Here is a 14,658-nt window from a genome sequence, read left to right on the forward strand (position 1 = left end):
TTGGGACCCCGTCCACGTGGCGCTCCTGTGGCAGGCCTCTCCCTCGGACGGCTCTTTTCGGGTGCCGTTGCCAGTAAGGTAGGATTGAAAATCTTTTGAAAAGACTTCGACGCTTCAATGTTCCCGCTGACGTCTACGGTCTCTCCGGCCGCCCCTCCGGCAAGCCAAATCGCCTCGCCTCCGTCGCACATTGATTATTGGCCTCGTCCCTTTCCCCTTTGCTCCTTCCGACCGTGTCTCTTAGTGTCCTGACAACAACATAATCACAGCGATCTAGCCATGCCCCACCTTGCACACCAATTGCCCCCTTTATCGCACATCGATCGGTGGCCCCATCCCTCTCCCCTTCCCTCCTAATGGCCATGTCTCTTCGCGTCTCAACAGCAATATGATCGTGCGATGGGGGTTGTTGTTGGTAGTAGCAGAAACGGCGATGGAGGAGCAGATGACACGGTTGAATTGGGAGAAACTAAAAATGAAGAATTGTCAAAGAAGATTGACGATGTGATGGTTATGACAAGCAATTGGGTTTGATCGACGGATAGTGATCGTTGAGAAGATCAGTTTCAATAGATTCTCTATTTTGGGTAATCAAACTACAACAGTTCAAAATTGCTATTGTCTGATGCAAATACAAGTGAGTTGAGAACGAATGACAAGTCCTTTATGGATTAATTAGAGAGCAAGGAGAAATCAACAGAAAGTGTCGAGAATTATAGGTTTGTCATTGAATTTTGTCAAATACATCACTCTATCACTCAATTGTTGGAAGATAACATAGATTGCTATTAAATTTTTTCATCCAATTTGGGTTTATCTCACACTTTGTGCCAAATTTCTCATCCGACATTTTATCTGAGTATATCTCAATTCATCTGGTCCATATTAGGTCGCCAAACGCCATGTATGATAATTTATTATTCTACTTAGTCTTAAGTTCAAATTACCAAATGTTGCCTAAAAGGTGATTATCATAATGAGACTCTAATCTTCCTTATTTTTCCGATAGAGACATTCTTCATTTCATAGACATATTTCATTTAAGCACGTGAAATGGGCTTTGGACATGGTAGATTCCACGTAGCTAAAGGGAGATTCGAAACCCAACTAAAAAGAAGTTTTCTATTAACTTGGGCTTTGCCGGCCTAGTTTGTAATTTTATTTTGTTCTCTAAAGAAGTGGGTCAAGTGCATAACCTTAAACGTGATTTGACATTCACTGATGAGCTTGGGCTCGCCCAAGGAGACTTGAACAAAGGTTGTCTAACTAGAGTTAGATAATCAAACTGAGCTGAGACCCACTCATGCCCAAACTTACTTGAGAGCCTCAAGGACAGCAAGGGTTTTGACTTGGAGAGCCGAACTTGCCCTCACCAAGTGAGCAAAGATCTTGTTAGAGGAGTCATAGCATACATGAATGGGGGAGCCATGACTAGGAATAATGACAATAGGAGAAATTCTCATGTGGACTCAGAGCCACGACTCAAAATAATGACAAATGTTTATCAAATCACATGAAGTGTATGTGGTTAACAGTTAATAATAGAGTAAGTTTATAACATCATTGATTTCACTCCTTATTTTGGTCTCGACTAGTAGGCTAAGAATTGGTACGTGGATGGTGGGAATAGGCCATGAGGGTCGATTATGGACCAAGAACTAGCCACACAGCCGACCAAACAACTGGCTAGCGGACCGCCTAACTAGCTCAAGGCCTGGCCCTTGGACCCAATCGCAAGCCCTTTACATGGTAAATGAGAAGTCCAAACTCGGTCTCGCTTGTTGAGCTTAGCTACATCTGGCTTCATTCGATCATGGCTTAGGCATGTTCGTAAAATTCTAAACGCAAGTGCACGTGTCGAACAAATAATATAATGATGAGAAAAAGTATCATACCACAAAGATCGATGATTAATAAACCAATTAAAAACTAAAATAGACTAATTTTAAAATTTATCTAACAGATCAAAATATAATTAAAAATAAATTAAAAATGAAATTTGTAGACTAAATGCAGTAAATCGATCAAATAAATATGTTAGAGCATCCGATTTCATCATAACCATTAGATATGGATTTCAAATTGTTGCGGGTACAAGAACGATATCAAACATATGATAACGAAATTTCCTAATATCTTTACTATCATATCTCTAGGTATAGCAAACCTACTCAGCTTATTAATCCACTATATCTCTATGTGAATTAAAATAAGTATAAGTGTATTAAAAATTATGAATATTCCCGGCTTACAATGAGTCTTTTGGATCACCTTATCACCGAAAACTACACAAATAACGCGGTATATCTCTATCCACGTTTAATTCATGGTTATATATTATAATGAGCAATTGCGTATTATCACTTCTCAGTCTCAAACATACACATCAGATCATTCAAGTGGTGGCCAGTCACTCAGAAGCATTAAGCACAATAATATATAACTCACATGAATGAAATCAATTGTAAAACATAGAAATCATGAAATTCACATCATCATGGTTAGGCTACATCGTAGCCCTAACAAAAGAAAATTAAAACATAGTAGAATAAGAAATAAAAATATAAATCAAACCCAGTATCTTGAATTAAAGAACAAGAATTCTGTCATCACTTTAGTCTTCTCTTTAAAATACTTGAAAAGCTCTCAAAAGAATGAAAAATGATCTAACAAAAACCTCACTTCTCTCTCTTTCTATGTTCTCCTATTTATAGGATATATCCAAGATATCTATCTCCCAACACTTGTAGATAACATTAGGGAACAAAATCAAGAATTTCCTGATTTGATATCCATCTTCCACTGCTTTTTTTTTATATTTGAATTCCTTATATTTGTCATTCTTTTCCTTATCTTCTTCATATCTCATTATTCTGTATAAATAAGGAAAATTCAAACAATTAGAAGGAAATCCAAATATTTTCTCATAGATATTGCATTAATTGTTGCCTAAAATAGGTCAAATAACTCTATTTTTATAGAGTTATCAAGGCACGAACCTTAGGCCAAATAAAATAAACGGTTGTGATTAGACTTGATTAACTCCCATCCAATGAGATGGCCTTATAACTTAGATATTTTCCAAGTTACCTTTAATGCCTTCGTCAATTTAAGGAGTGTAGACTAAGCATGGACACTTGGCATGTTGGGTCTTTGCCTTAAAAGATGAGTTTGGACTTGGACTTTGAACCATTAATGAATGAGACACCTGAGTCTTAGATTAGCCAAATCTTCCCTAAGTGTGAATAAGTGTGAATGAGTGTAAACGCAATTAGATGAGGATAATGAGTATGAAGGCCTATGTGTCCCAAGTAATTAAGACTCCTAACCTAAGGGAATGATGTCAAGTAATCTTGTAGGGCACCACCTCTCCTTCATAGATTTGCCACCTTTGAGCTCTTTAGGTTTTGACTTTGATTTCCAGTCTTTTTTTGAAATTGCTTGGACCTTCGCTACTTTCTAATTTTCTAGAGTTTTTTATGGCTTGAATCTCGTAAAACTTCCTTCATGTAAATTATTTAAAATATCTTAATCTATAACATACTTAAATTTCATATTTTTCTGAGATGAAATGATTGGAAAGGTGCAATCATTTATCGTTTGGAACCTACCCAATGTAGTTAAAACAGTGAACAATTTGCTTTCTAGAATTTTTATAAATTTTTTCCTTTCGAACTTGGACATACTTCCTTCAGGAAATTTTAAAGGATATCCATGTATATAACATATAAAAATTTCAAAGAGTTTTGTAAAGATTTGGATTTTAAAATGAGTCCTTATTTATGGTCGTTGCATCTGCTTAATGAGCAAATTGTTAGGTTTTGTTCAGTGATTTGCTGCTCTTTTCACAACACAAATTGGACTTGGTTTCCTCTATAAAAAAATGTTATTTAAGCTCTTATTTACAACATAATAAAATTTCATAAGTTTTCAATTTCATTTGATAAGGTAATAACATTTATTTCGAAAGTTACTCAAAATTGTTTTCATCTTGGAATGGAGAGCCATGCGCCCCAAACTTGGGGGGAAAGGGGCTACATGCCCAACTTGACAAGTAAGCCCATCTAGAATTTTCTTGTATTAGGATAAAGATACATTAAATACTTTTGGACCTTAGTGCATTAATGCAAGAGATAAGTCATATGCTTAAGTGTCCCCTAAAAGAATAGGCCATAATGACATATAATCTAAAACTTGGAGAGCAAGTATTCATTTCATCATTACAAGACTCGAGTGACCTAATAAGAGAATGAACAAGTGTGGCCCTAGGAATTAGGTTTGCCACATCTTTTTTCTTAGCCTTGCCACCCTATCAAACTAAGAAAATATCAAGTACACTTCATGTTCCAGCATGACAAATAAGAAGGCAGTAGGAGGGCGACATGTGTCCTCGTGGAACCCACAATTTCAGACGCTATTTTGAAAAAATTTCTCTACTGTCTGTAGCTTCTGGGGAGAGGGTTTTCTGTTGTGAGTTCTTTATTTGTGTGTGTGTGTGTGTGTGTGTGTGTGTGTCTCTCTCTCTCTCTCTCTCTCTCTACCCTTGCTCTCTCTCCACGACGAACTCCCTTTCTCTCTTTGCCCTCCCTTTTTTCAACCGGTGAACCATCGCGAGCAACCGACAAACCAAGAGGATACCGGCAAGAGGACCGTGAGCAACCAATCAGCGTGTGACCTCCCTCTCTCTCTTTGCCCTCCCTCTTTCCAACTAGCGAACCACCACGAGCTACCGATGAACCAGAAGGATACCGATGAGAGGACCCCGAGCAACCGACGAACCAGGAGGATATCGGCAAGAGGACCACGAACAACCAACCGACGTGCAACCTCCCTCTCTCTCTCTGCCCTCATTTCTGACTGGCGAACCACCGTGAGCAACCGACGAACTAGGAGGATACCAACAAGAGGACCCCGAGCAATCGACCGACATGTGACCTCCCTCTCTTTCTTTGCTCTCCCTCTTTTCGACCGACGAACCACCGCGCTGCCCCTCTAGCTTTGGATCTAGCCCCAACTCATCCATCCCCTACTCTTTCTATCCCCTTGCATCTCTGTCTGCCCTCCCTCTCTTCACAGCGAACCACAGCACCCCCCTCCGACTCTAGATCCGGCATTGGCTTTTCTTGTACGTTGGAACATTCGTGATCGACCTTCTCACACCCACCACCCTATTGATCTCCAGTTTGGCACGAATTACAATCCCTCCAGTCGCTCGCCCGACCTCCTTCATCAAGTCCCCAGCCCTCCTCTCCAACATCCAGGTAATTTCTCACTTTTGCTTTTCTCTTTTTTTGTTTGATGGCGTGTGTGTTTTCCTCTTATGGGTTTGCAGCAATATTCGGATGTTATATTCTTATGTCGACGATAAGATCTGATTGTTATGAATGTGCGGACTAAGTATATCGTATATGTTTAACGATTGGTTCTAGTTTATTTGAGGGTAGGTTGTTAGGACTTTGTTTTGTGCATTTAATTTTCAAACAGTAAAACAAACGAAATCAGCATGCTCAGGGATGAATTAACATAATCTTCAATGTGATTTACCCACCTTGTGAATTTCCATAGTGCTTTGGTAAAGCGATTGAAGTCATTCCCTATGCTATTGCAATTTTTGTTCATACATGTGAATAAGTAATTTGTTTTTTGAACATTTGTTTTGAATCTAGTTGATTTTAGCAATTATGGATTTTAGCTTTAAATGGGAAATTCAAATTGTTGAGGGGTAATTCTTTTTATGTTGACCTAGTTTTGTAGCTGCCTTCTCCCATTCGTGCATGTGCTACTATCCATCTGTTTTTTTTTTTTTATTTAAATATTATGTATGAGGAAAACCAAAGCATGCATAAATATGGTTTTTGACCGCGTACTACCACTCTTTCTAGATAGAGATGCCACTATTTCTAGACAATTGTGATAAAAAAAATCCACTATCTTTCTCTATGGACGTTGTGTTTTAGATAACTCATTTGCTAGTGTGGCATGGACAAGGTTATCGTTCTCTTGGTTTTCAGTTTGGTGTATACAATATTTTCCGCTTTGGATGCATGTGAATAGGCAATTGTTCTTCCATGATAGGAGGAGCTTGTGATTTGTAGCCAAACTGGCTCTTCACCTGGTGTGGATGAACCTTCGTCAAGTTAGCATCAATATTCAAATCCTCACCTCTGAATTCTCTCATTCAAATTGTTGAAACTTCTTTGGCAATGGTCCTTCAAGTGACGCTCGAACTCAACAACCTCTTAACTGAAAAATGGTAAAGCCCAAATAACCTACGAAAACATCAATCTTGTTCTTTAGTGTGCAGTTCATTTGCCCCATAGGCTATTTTGCGAAACCCATAATATACAATGTTAAGGGTCCTTAATCAGACGTTTATAATTTGAATTTAAGAATCCTCAATCAAACATTTATAATTTCAAGTAAGAATTTGATCGAAATTTCAAGAAGTAGCGACGTGGGAAAATATACAATAGCAAAACAAATTTAGTGATATGCCAACATAAAGGTTCATTTTATTAATCCTACAAACAAAATGCACATACATTTACAAACGACAACTAAAACTCATGAACAACCCAACCAACATCTTCAAGTTTGTCAAATCTCACAACATGTTAAGTTTTGAAGCTAAAATTACCATAAACAACAACACAACTAACATTTTCAATCTAGAATTTTCTTTCTTCGATTTTGCCAAAATTTGCTTCAATTTTGCAGCCGTAGTATCTTCTCCCTTCATTGTCCTTTGACCTTGCCGTTCGTAGAGGACATTTTAGGCCATAATAGCAAAACACGAACGTATTGTTGTTGATTAGAGGGGTTGACATCATTAATTGTGACGAATACTCTGCAAAAAAAAATGAGGATAGCCTAATGAAAACCTTCTCTTTTGCATTGTATGCCACATGAACACCATACAAGGAATGTTATATAAAAACATGCAATTACTATTGACAACTATGAACCAGCAAAGAGGTAATCGCAAAGTCATATTTAAACATTACTTGATTACTACTAACAACTATGAACCAGCAAACAGGTGCTACAGAATGATTGCTTTGAGCGGTCGCAAAGTCGTGTTTAAGCTAATTTAGACGAACTTCAAAAATCGAATATTCATAACTTAGGACAATGTCATCTCACAACATTATATGATGAACTATTATTTATCATGACAATGAAAATGAAAAATATTAACTTGAATGCCAAAATACATATGATGCTTCTATAACTTATAAACTGATTCTTGATTTTTCCCTTCTTGAATTTACACTATTTGTACAATGGTGAAAAGTGATAGGGGTTATATGCCGCTATCAACTAGCTATAGGACTGTGTGATTTTTCTAAACCTCCTACAAATGTTTAAGAATTAGGTTTTTTAAACTATGGTTTTGAAAAAGACTTTCTAAATTTCTTCATATTGTTTGCAATTTGCCAATAAAGTGAATAGTTGTGTTTATGTCAGGATAAGAACAATTGATGCGGTTATGATTACTCATTCTCATGCTGATGCCATTGGAGGTCTCTAAACAATTCCTAGTGTCTTTTTTGATGACCTCATTGAACTATACAAATAAGCTGGCGTGGTTAAAATGGTGGGATAAACTTTCATATGTATAGGAACAAAAAAGTTGACCTTAGCCAGATGATTTTGTAATATTCATCTAGATATGAAGAGAGAAGGAATTCTACCTATAAATTCCAGGAGATGAAAGAAGAAAGCATTCTGATGTGTCGACTTCTATATATCTTCAGAGGACAAATTGTTTTGATTGAGCTGCATTAAATTATTTTGCGTTAAATTATTTTTCCATCTACTTGGTAAATCAAATTGAAGATTATGTTAATTCATCCTAGAGCATGCTGATTTCTTTTATTTTACTGTTTGAAAATTAAATGCACAAAACATAGTGCTAACAGTCTACCCTCAAATGAACTATAACCAATCATTAAGTATATACGATATACTTAGTCCAAACATTCATGATAATCAGATCTCATCATCGACATAAGAATATAACATTTGAATATAGCCGCAAACTCTTCAGAGAAAAACACGCACGCCATCAGACAAAGAAAAAAAGAGAAAAGCGAAAGCGAGAAATTACTTGGACGTTGAAGAGGAGGGTGGGGACTCAATGAAGGAGGTCGGGCGAGCAATTGGTGGGATCGTGATGCGGGCGAAACTGGAGATCAATAGGCCGGTGGATGTGAGGCGTTCGAGCGCGAACATTCTAGTGTACAAGACAAGTCGATGCCGGATTTGGAGCCAAAAGGAGGGCGCGGTGGTCCGCCACGAAGAGAGGAAGGATAGACAGAGACACAAGAGGAGAGAAAGAGCAGGGAACGGATGAGCCGGGGTCAGATTCGGAGCTGGAGGGGCGGCATGGTGGTTTGCCGGTCGGAAAGAGGGAGGGTAGAGAGAGGGGGAGGTTGCACGCTGGTCGCACGCCGGTCGCACGCCGATCGGTCGGAAAGGGAGGTTGCACGCCGTTTGGTTGCTCGCGATCCTCTTGCCGATATCTTCCTAGTTCGTCGGTTGCTCATGATGATTCGCTAGTTAGAAAGAGGGAGGGCAAAGAGATAGAGGGAGGTCGCACGCCGATTAGTCGGAAAGAGGGAGGGTAGAGAGAGAGAGAGAGGGAGGTCGCACATTGATCGGTTGCTCGCAGTCCTCTCGTTGATATCCTCCTAGTTCATTTGTTGCTCGTGGTGGTTTGCCGGTTGGAAAGAGGGAGGGTAGAGAGAGAGAGAGAGAGAGAGAGAGAGGTGTGAAGAAAGAAAACTTTGCAGAAAAAACCCTACTGTCTTCTGCTGTAGCTACAGGACTGAATTTTTTTCAAAATGACACCTCATTTTCTCTCCAGATTGTGGGTCTCACGAGGACACGTGTCACCTTCCTACCACCTTCTTATTTGCATGCTGGTGCATGAGAGTCAGCCTATATTTTTTCTATCAACCTAGGCTTGCTACCTAAAGAAATCTTATTGGTCCATTTAAAAGGTAATGATAAGAAATTTGCCTATAAATAGGACATTCCTTCCACGACCACACGACACCACCTTACTTCTCCCTCACTTACTCTCTCTTTTTCTCTCACGCCCTCTTAGTATTGCCCTCTCTCCCTCTTTCACCCTTGCTCGCCCACCGCCTCATCGGACGGCCCTCTATTGGTAAAATCACCTATAGTTTATTGAGGGTCATCGAAGGTAAATAGAATCTCTAACTCTTGGTTAGGGCGATAGCATACATTGTCGAGTTTGGTGGTGTGCTCATCCGTGTAAGCCGCGTGTATGTTGTAATGTTCTTTTATATAATTTGCTCATGTTTGTATGTTTGAGTGCGTTCATGCCCTAGAGCGAGGTTGAGGTTCGCTCGGCTTGGAATTGACGTCAAGTTGCAATGACCTAAGTTGCAAGAGCTCAAATCAGCATTGAAGCGTGTCGATTCCAAGTCTTGCTTGGTGTGGACATCGGCTTAGGCACGCGGCTCAAGCCACAAACTAAGAATCGTGTCTAGCATATTATATAGTATGATGTTAAGAGTTATGGCACACTCACTTGAATGAGCACACATTTGGGCTACATATGAGTCAACTAAGAAGAAAAGTAAAAAGCTGGCTTGTATGATACACTTAAAGAGGAAAAAACGCTCGTCGCCACATAGCGTTGGTGGTGATGCCTCGTTCATTAAACGAGATACCTTGGTTGAGCTAGAATGCTTGGGATTGACCCCTAGATGCCTCGGGTAAGCTAGCCTTGGATGCCCTAGTTGAGTCAGGATGCTTGAGTTGAGCTTGGATGCCTTGGTGAGCTAGTGCCAAGATGTTTCAATTGAGCCGAGATGCCCTAGTTGAGTCGGGAAGCCTAGCATGAAGCTAAAAGCCTTAGTCGAGCTGAGAGGGCTTGGTCAAGTCAAGACAATGATAAGAGAATCATGTTATAAGTGTCGGTATGTGCATAAGCATGATATATTGATGTGTTCATTGAAATGATGAAGGTAAGCTTGCATTGAAGTATGCGGTAATAGACATTTGCATGTAATCGAGATGTAGCAACAAGTTTGCCATTGATATGCCATAAACATTATATTGCGATTATTGTACCTACTAGATTTTGATGATGAGATGTCGTCCTAGTAGAGAATTAAAGGTTTTCCTTACTGAGTTCATGACTTACCCCATTATTTTTCAAAATTGTAGGTATGAAGGAGTTGCAATCTCGCTAAAAGAGTTAAGGTTTACCATAGCTTTTGAGCATAAAACATTTAGTGGTTGTAAATATAATGGCTCGTAACAAAAAATGTTGTAAATATAACTGATATAATTGTATATTCACAAGTTGTTGTTTTTCCTGGCTATTTGTTATTGTCTGGGTGTTGTATGTACGCTTTCACATGTGCTTAAATCAAAGATTAAAAAGAAATGGGACGGAGACACGCTTGTGACATCGTGAAAATAACCCTACTGCCAAAGACCCTAAAGATGGAGTTGGGGTCGTGACAAAGTCCATATTAATCCAATCTCGACAAAAAATTTGTCTTCCGAGTAAATAAGAAAAGATGTATGATATAATTACTTTAAAGACATCATTTCACTAGTTTAGCTAGTAATTCAATGAGAAAAACAAAATTAAAATCGTGTGTAAACTTTGCTAATTTTGAGATTGGGATAAATTGTCCAAAAAGTCTTAAATCCATTATGCAACCAGTAATTTAATTTTAAACTTTCTAATTTGGCTAATATAATCATAAACCTTTTGATGATTTTTCATTATTGTTGATCCTAACAAATTTTACGTGAGAAGTCATTGATGTGGAATTGACACTAGCTATTTTACATGATATAGTCGACAACTCACATGGATGATTTTAAATGAAATGACATCATTTTGCATTTCTTGAAAAGAAAATTCTAAACTTTTCCTTTTCCCTTTTCTTTTATTTCCTTCTCCAGTGTTCATCTTTCTCCCTCCACCAATGACCCCAAGGGAGATAAAAAAATTTATAAAACATTCATAAAAATTATATTTTTATTTATTAAAAATGACATCGTTTTGAGTGGATTCGGACATGTTATACCACTGACCATATTACATAGGACGGTCAATGCCAACTGGAACGTCATATCATCAATTTCTAACTTAAATAATTTCCCTTAGGTTTGAGATAATGAATATAACTACATTGAATGATGTGATGATCTAACAATAATCACATTAGAAAATCTCAATTTTAGTTTCAAAGTTAGCATGTCATTGGAATTACAATTTACATCAGGGTGTTACTTGGACAACTTTACATGGACCACATTGTTCGATAGAAATTTTTGATAAAATCTATGAAAGTCAAAATCACTATGTAACCTTCCATAAAACTAATGGTCGTTTATAACTAAGAATGTTATTTATCTAAATAATTTTAACTTCTAATAGTTTTCTCATAAGCCCTGTTTAGTTTATCAAGATTACCTTGGAAAGGAAAATTTTCTGTCTTGAAAATTCTGAAAAACGAAAATTGTTTTTTCCTGAAAATTCAGCAAAGGACAAAGAGATCCTTTACAAGCAAGATGGTATGATGGTATGCTTACCTCACTTTTTTCTTAATAAAACATTTTTTTGAACGGTATTGTAATGATTACCCTAGAGATCAAATTAATGTTATGAAAGTTGCACAAGCATGGCAAACTAATAATGAATCTTTAGTTCAAGTGCATCTCGTCTATAAGAAAATAAAGTTTCATTATTAGTAATAAAGCAATAAAAGCTGCTCCTCTAGATAGACTGGAATAACTAACATTAAAAATTTGTCTTAAAAAAAATGATCTTTCATTTCCTTTGGAAGAGAAATGTAATAAACTATCCAATCCCTTTCAAATTATTTAGAAAGTCCGGCCTTTCCAATTTTCATTTGAATCGAACTAATATTCACGGGACTCGAATCTTCTATGAATATATTTTAGTGGGTACCAATGGTGTAAAAATCAGTCATTAAATGTGAAAATGATTCTTGTAAGAAGGCCTTTTCAAAAAGTGCCTAACCAAAAAAGTTCTTGATTTGACATATTGGAAACAAGCGGCGTACAGTTTAAAGACAATCACGAGAGTTATGATACGAATTGGAAGATCTATAAATCTTAAAGAATTTTTCATCCCGCTCATTTATGGTGACTTTTATTATTAATTTTCTGGCTTTTTTATAAATCTAGGGGCTCATATATCTGGACCTTATTTAACTTGATTTGTCCAAAAAATTTTATATGCATGTATAATTATATAATTTTTAATTTTTAACTTAATATATTCATTTTAAAAGATTGAAAGGAAAGTCGGGAGCCGTAAGGAAAAATGAGAGATAATTCCAGTTTTGGCCTTGTGGTTCATGAAAATTGCACATCCAAGTCCACTAAATTTTAATTTGTGCAATTGAGGCACACAATTTATCCGATTCATGTAATTAAAATTGTTTATCATCAGTGCACGTAATTCCAATAATATTGTGACTTTCAATATTGAAAAATAAATAAATGGAAGGCTTTAGAAATTAAAATACAATTTCAAATCAATCTAGAAACACACAAGAAAAAAGAACGTGCGTGATGCTTGCGACCTTGACAAACGCCGATGAGAACGCACTGGGCCGTGGGGCTGATCTTGTGTCCCCGCTCAGATTTTTTCTGCAATAATTTGAAAGATTTTACAATCCATCGTGTTGACCTAAAAAACAAGTCTTGCCCCCATGAATTTTTCAATACACATATATAGCTAAGTCAACGTCAAGTGTTTTCTCTTTCATTTGCCCCACAAATTGATAAAGTTTAATAATTAATTCTCAAATTCATAAGGACGCTATTAATGTTAGAATGCACGTGTGACTTGTATTAAAATAATAGCTCATGACTCATTGATTTAAATTTTTAAGTGAATGTGGGTCTAGCTAGATTTGTCATGGGTTTGAATTTGAATTTGAGCTCTTCTTTGATGATCTCTCCCAGAAGAAAGTATGAGATTTCTGTTGCGAGTTGCTAACAAATGGTATCACAGCTAGATCGGTGGGCCCCCATTCTACTCCGGTACCCAATGACCAAGAGATTAGGCAAGATATATGAATTAAAGGGGAGCAATACTAAAACACGGAGCTCACATGTGAGAAGGAGATTGTTAAGATGCACGTGTGAGAGTTAAATGTTAAGATACATATATGAGTCGTATTAGAGAAATGAGAAGATTGTTGAAATACACGTGAGATTGATTATTTATATGCATGTATAAGTTCAAGTTGATTCATAACTCACTGATGTAAATTTTTTGAACTAAATATATTGATGGTTTTGGACGTAAATTCTCATTTGGAGATTTCTTCAAAAGAAGGTATTGGAATTTTATTGTGTGCTCCCAACATGCGCTAATCGCTGAAATGGTCACAATTTATTTATTTGCAATTGTTGATTAATTTATTTTTTCGCTAAGGTCACTCGACCTGACGAGCACGAGGGATGGAGGCAGTGGTGTCATCGAGTTGCCTTTCACTTTATTATATGAAGTAACTTTATGTACAAATAAATCGAATCATCATTGGATGGCTCACTAAATTATTTATTAAAGAATTGTGCATGTGCTCGATTCTACTAGCGTGCTACTCGTGAGCGAAGATAGTTAAAGCCTTGTGGCTTTTGAGCGAGATGATGTCTTTCAGCCACCTATAACAAGGGTGAACATGCTTTCATGGTAGAACCTAGAACTTGAGAACTAGATTGGTGGGAATTTGTAGTTTCCGATTTCAAAAAATGAGGAATTTATTTTGAAGGGTGGGTTTTAAGTTTTTTATTGGAGGAACCTGAAACCTGTAATTTGTAACCTAGATCTTAAAATAAATTTTAATGTTTGTCTTAGTCCATATCTTCGTGCGATCTTGCGATATTTTATGTCGTTTGATGATAAATGTATAATTTAGAAGCACTAGTTTATGTTTCATTTTATGACCGAGACTTTTATTTTATTTATTTTTATATTTTTCGTGTGTCTAAATATAAGTTATGGATAGTTAAAGGTTTTAATTCATTGCAATCATGATAATTTATGTGGAATTTGGATATATGTTGGAATCGACCTTGAAACCTATGACGGGGTATGTTCTAAATTCTAAGTTTAAAAAAATGAGGAACCTATTTTAATTAGTAGGTTTCGAGTTCTAGATTAAACCTGTAAGGGATTTGAAACCTCTCACTCTTACCTATAACCTTACTTATCGATGAAATTGAATCATTGTTGGCCAGCTAAATATATCATTTACTAAGGAATCACGGGTGTGCTCATTCATATTGCTGAGGCATTGCACGCTGTCAGCATGCCAACCATGAGCCGAGATGGTTCTAGTCCCGTGGTTCTCTAGTGGAGGGATTTTTAGTCTCGATTGCGACATTTTAAATGCTACCGCTCATAATGTTATCTCCATTAATTATCACTCGCTTCCATCGCATTTGGTCGGATCCATGTTCTTCCCCCATCATCAGCTCTCCCAAAAAAGCAAACGGGAATGGAAAAATATCAGCCGCCGCCCCCAACCCCAGCCCCGCCGCATCCATCCGGAGGAGCCCCGCCGGCGGCGTACGTGCCGCCACGTGGCGCTCCGATTTCACGCACGTGGATTTTGCGGTCCC

This window comes from Eucalyptus grandis, chromosome 1, assembly GCF_016545825.1.
Source record: "Eucalyptus grandis isolate ANBG69807.140 chromosome 1, ASM1654582v1, whole genome shotgun sequence".
Lineage (NCBI taxonomy): Eukaryota > Viridiplantae > Streptophyta > Magnoliopsida > Myrtales > Myrtaceae > Eucalyptus > Eucalyptus grandis.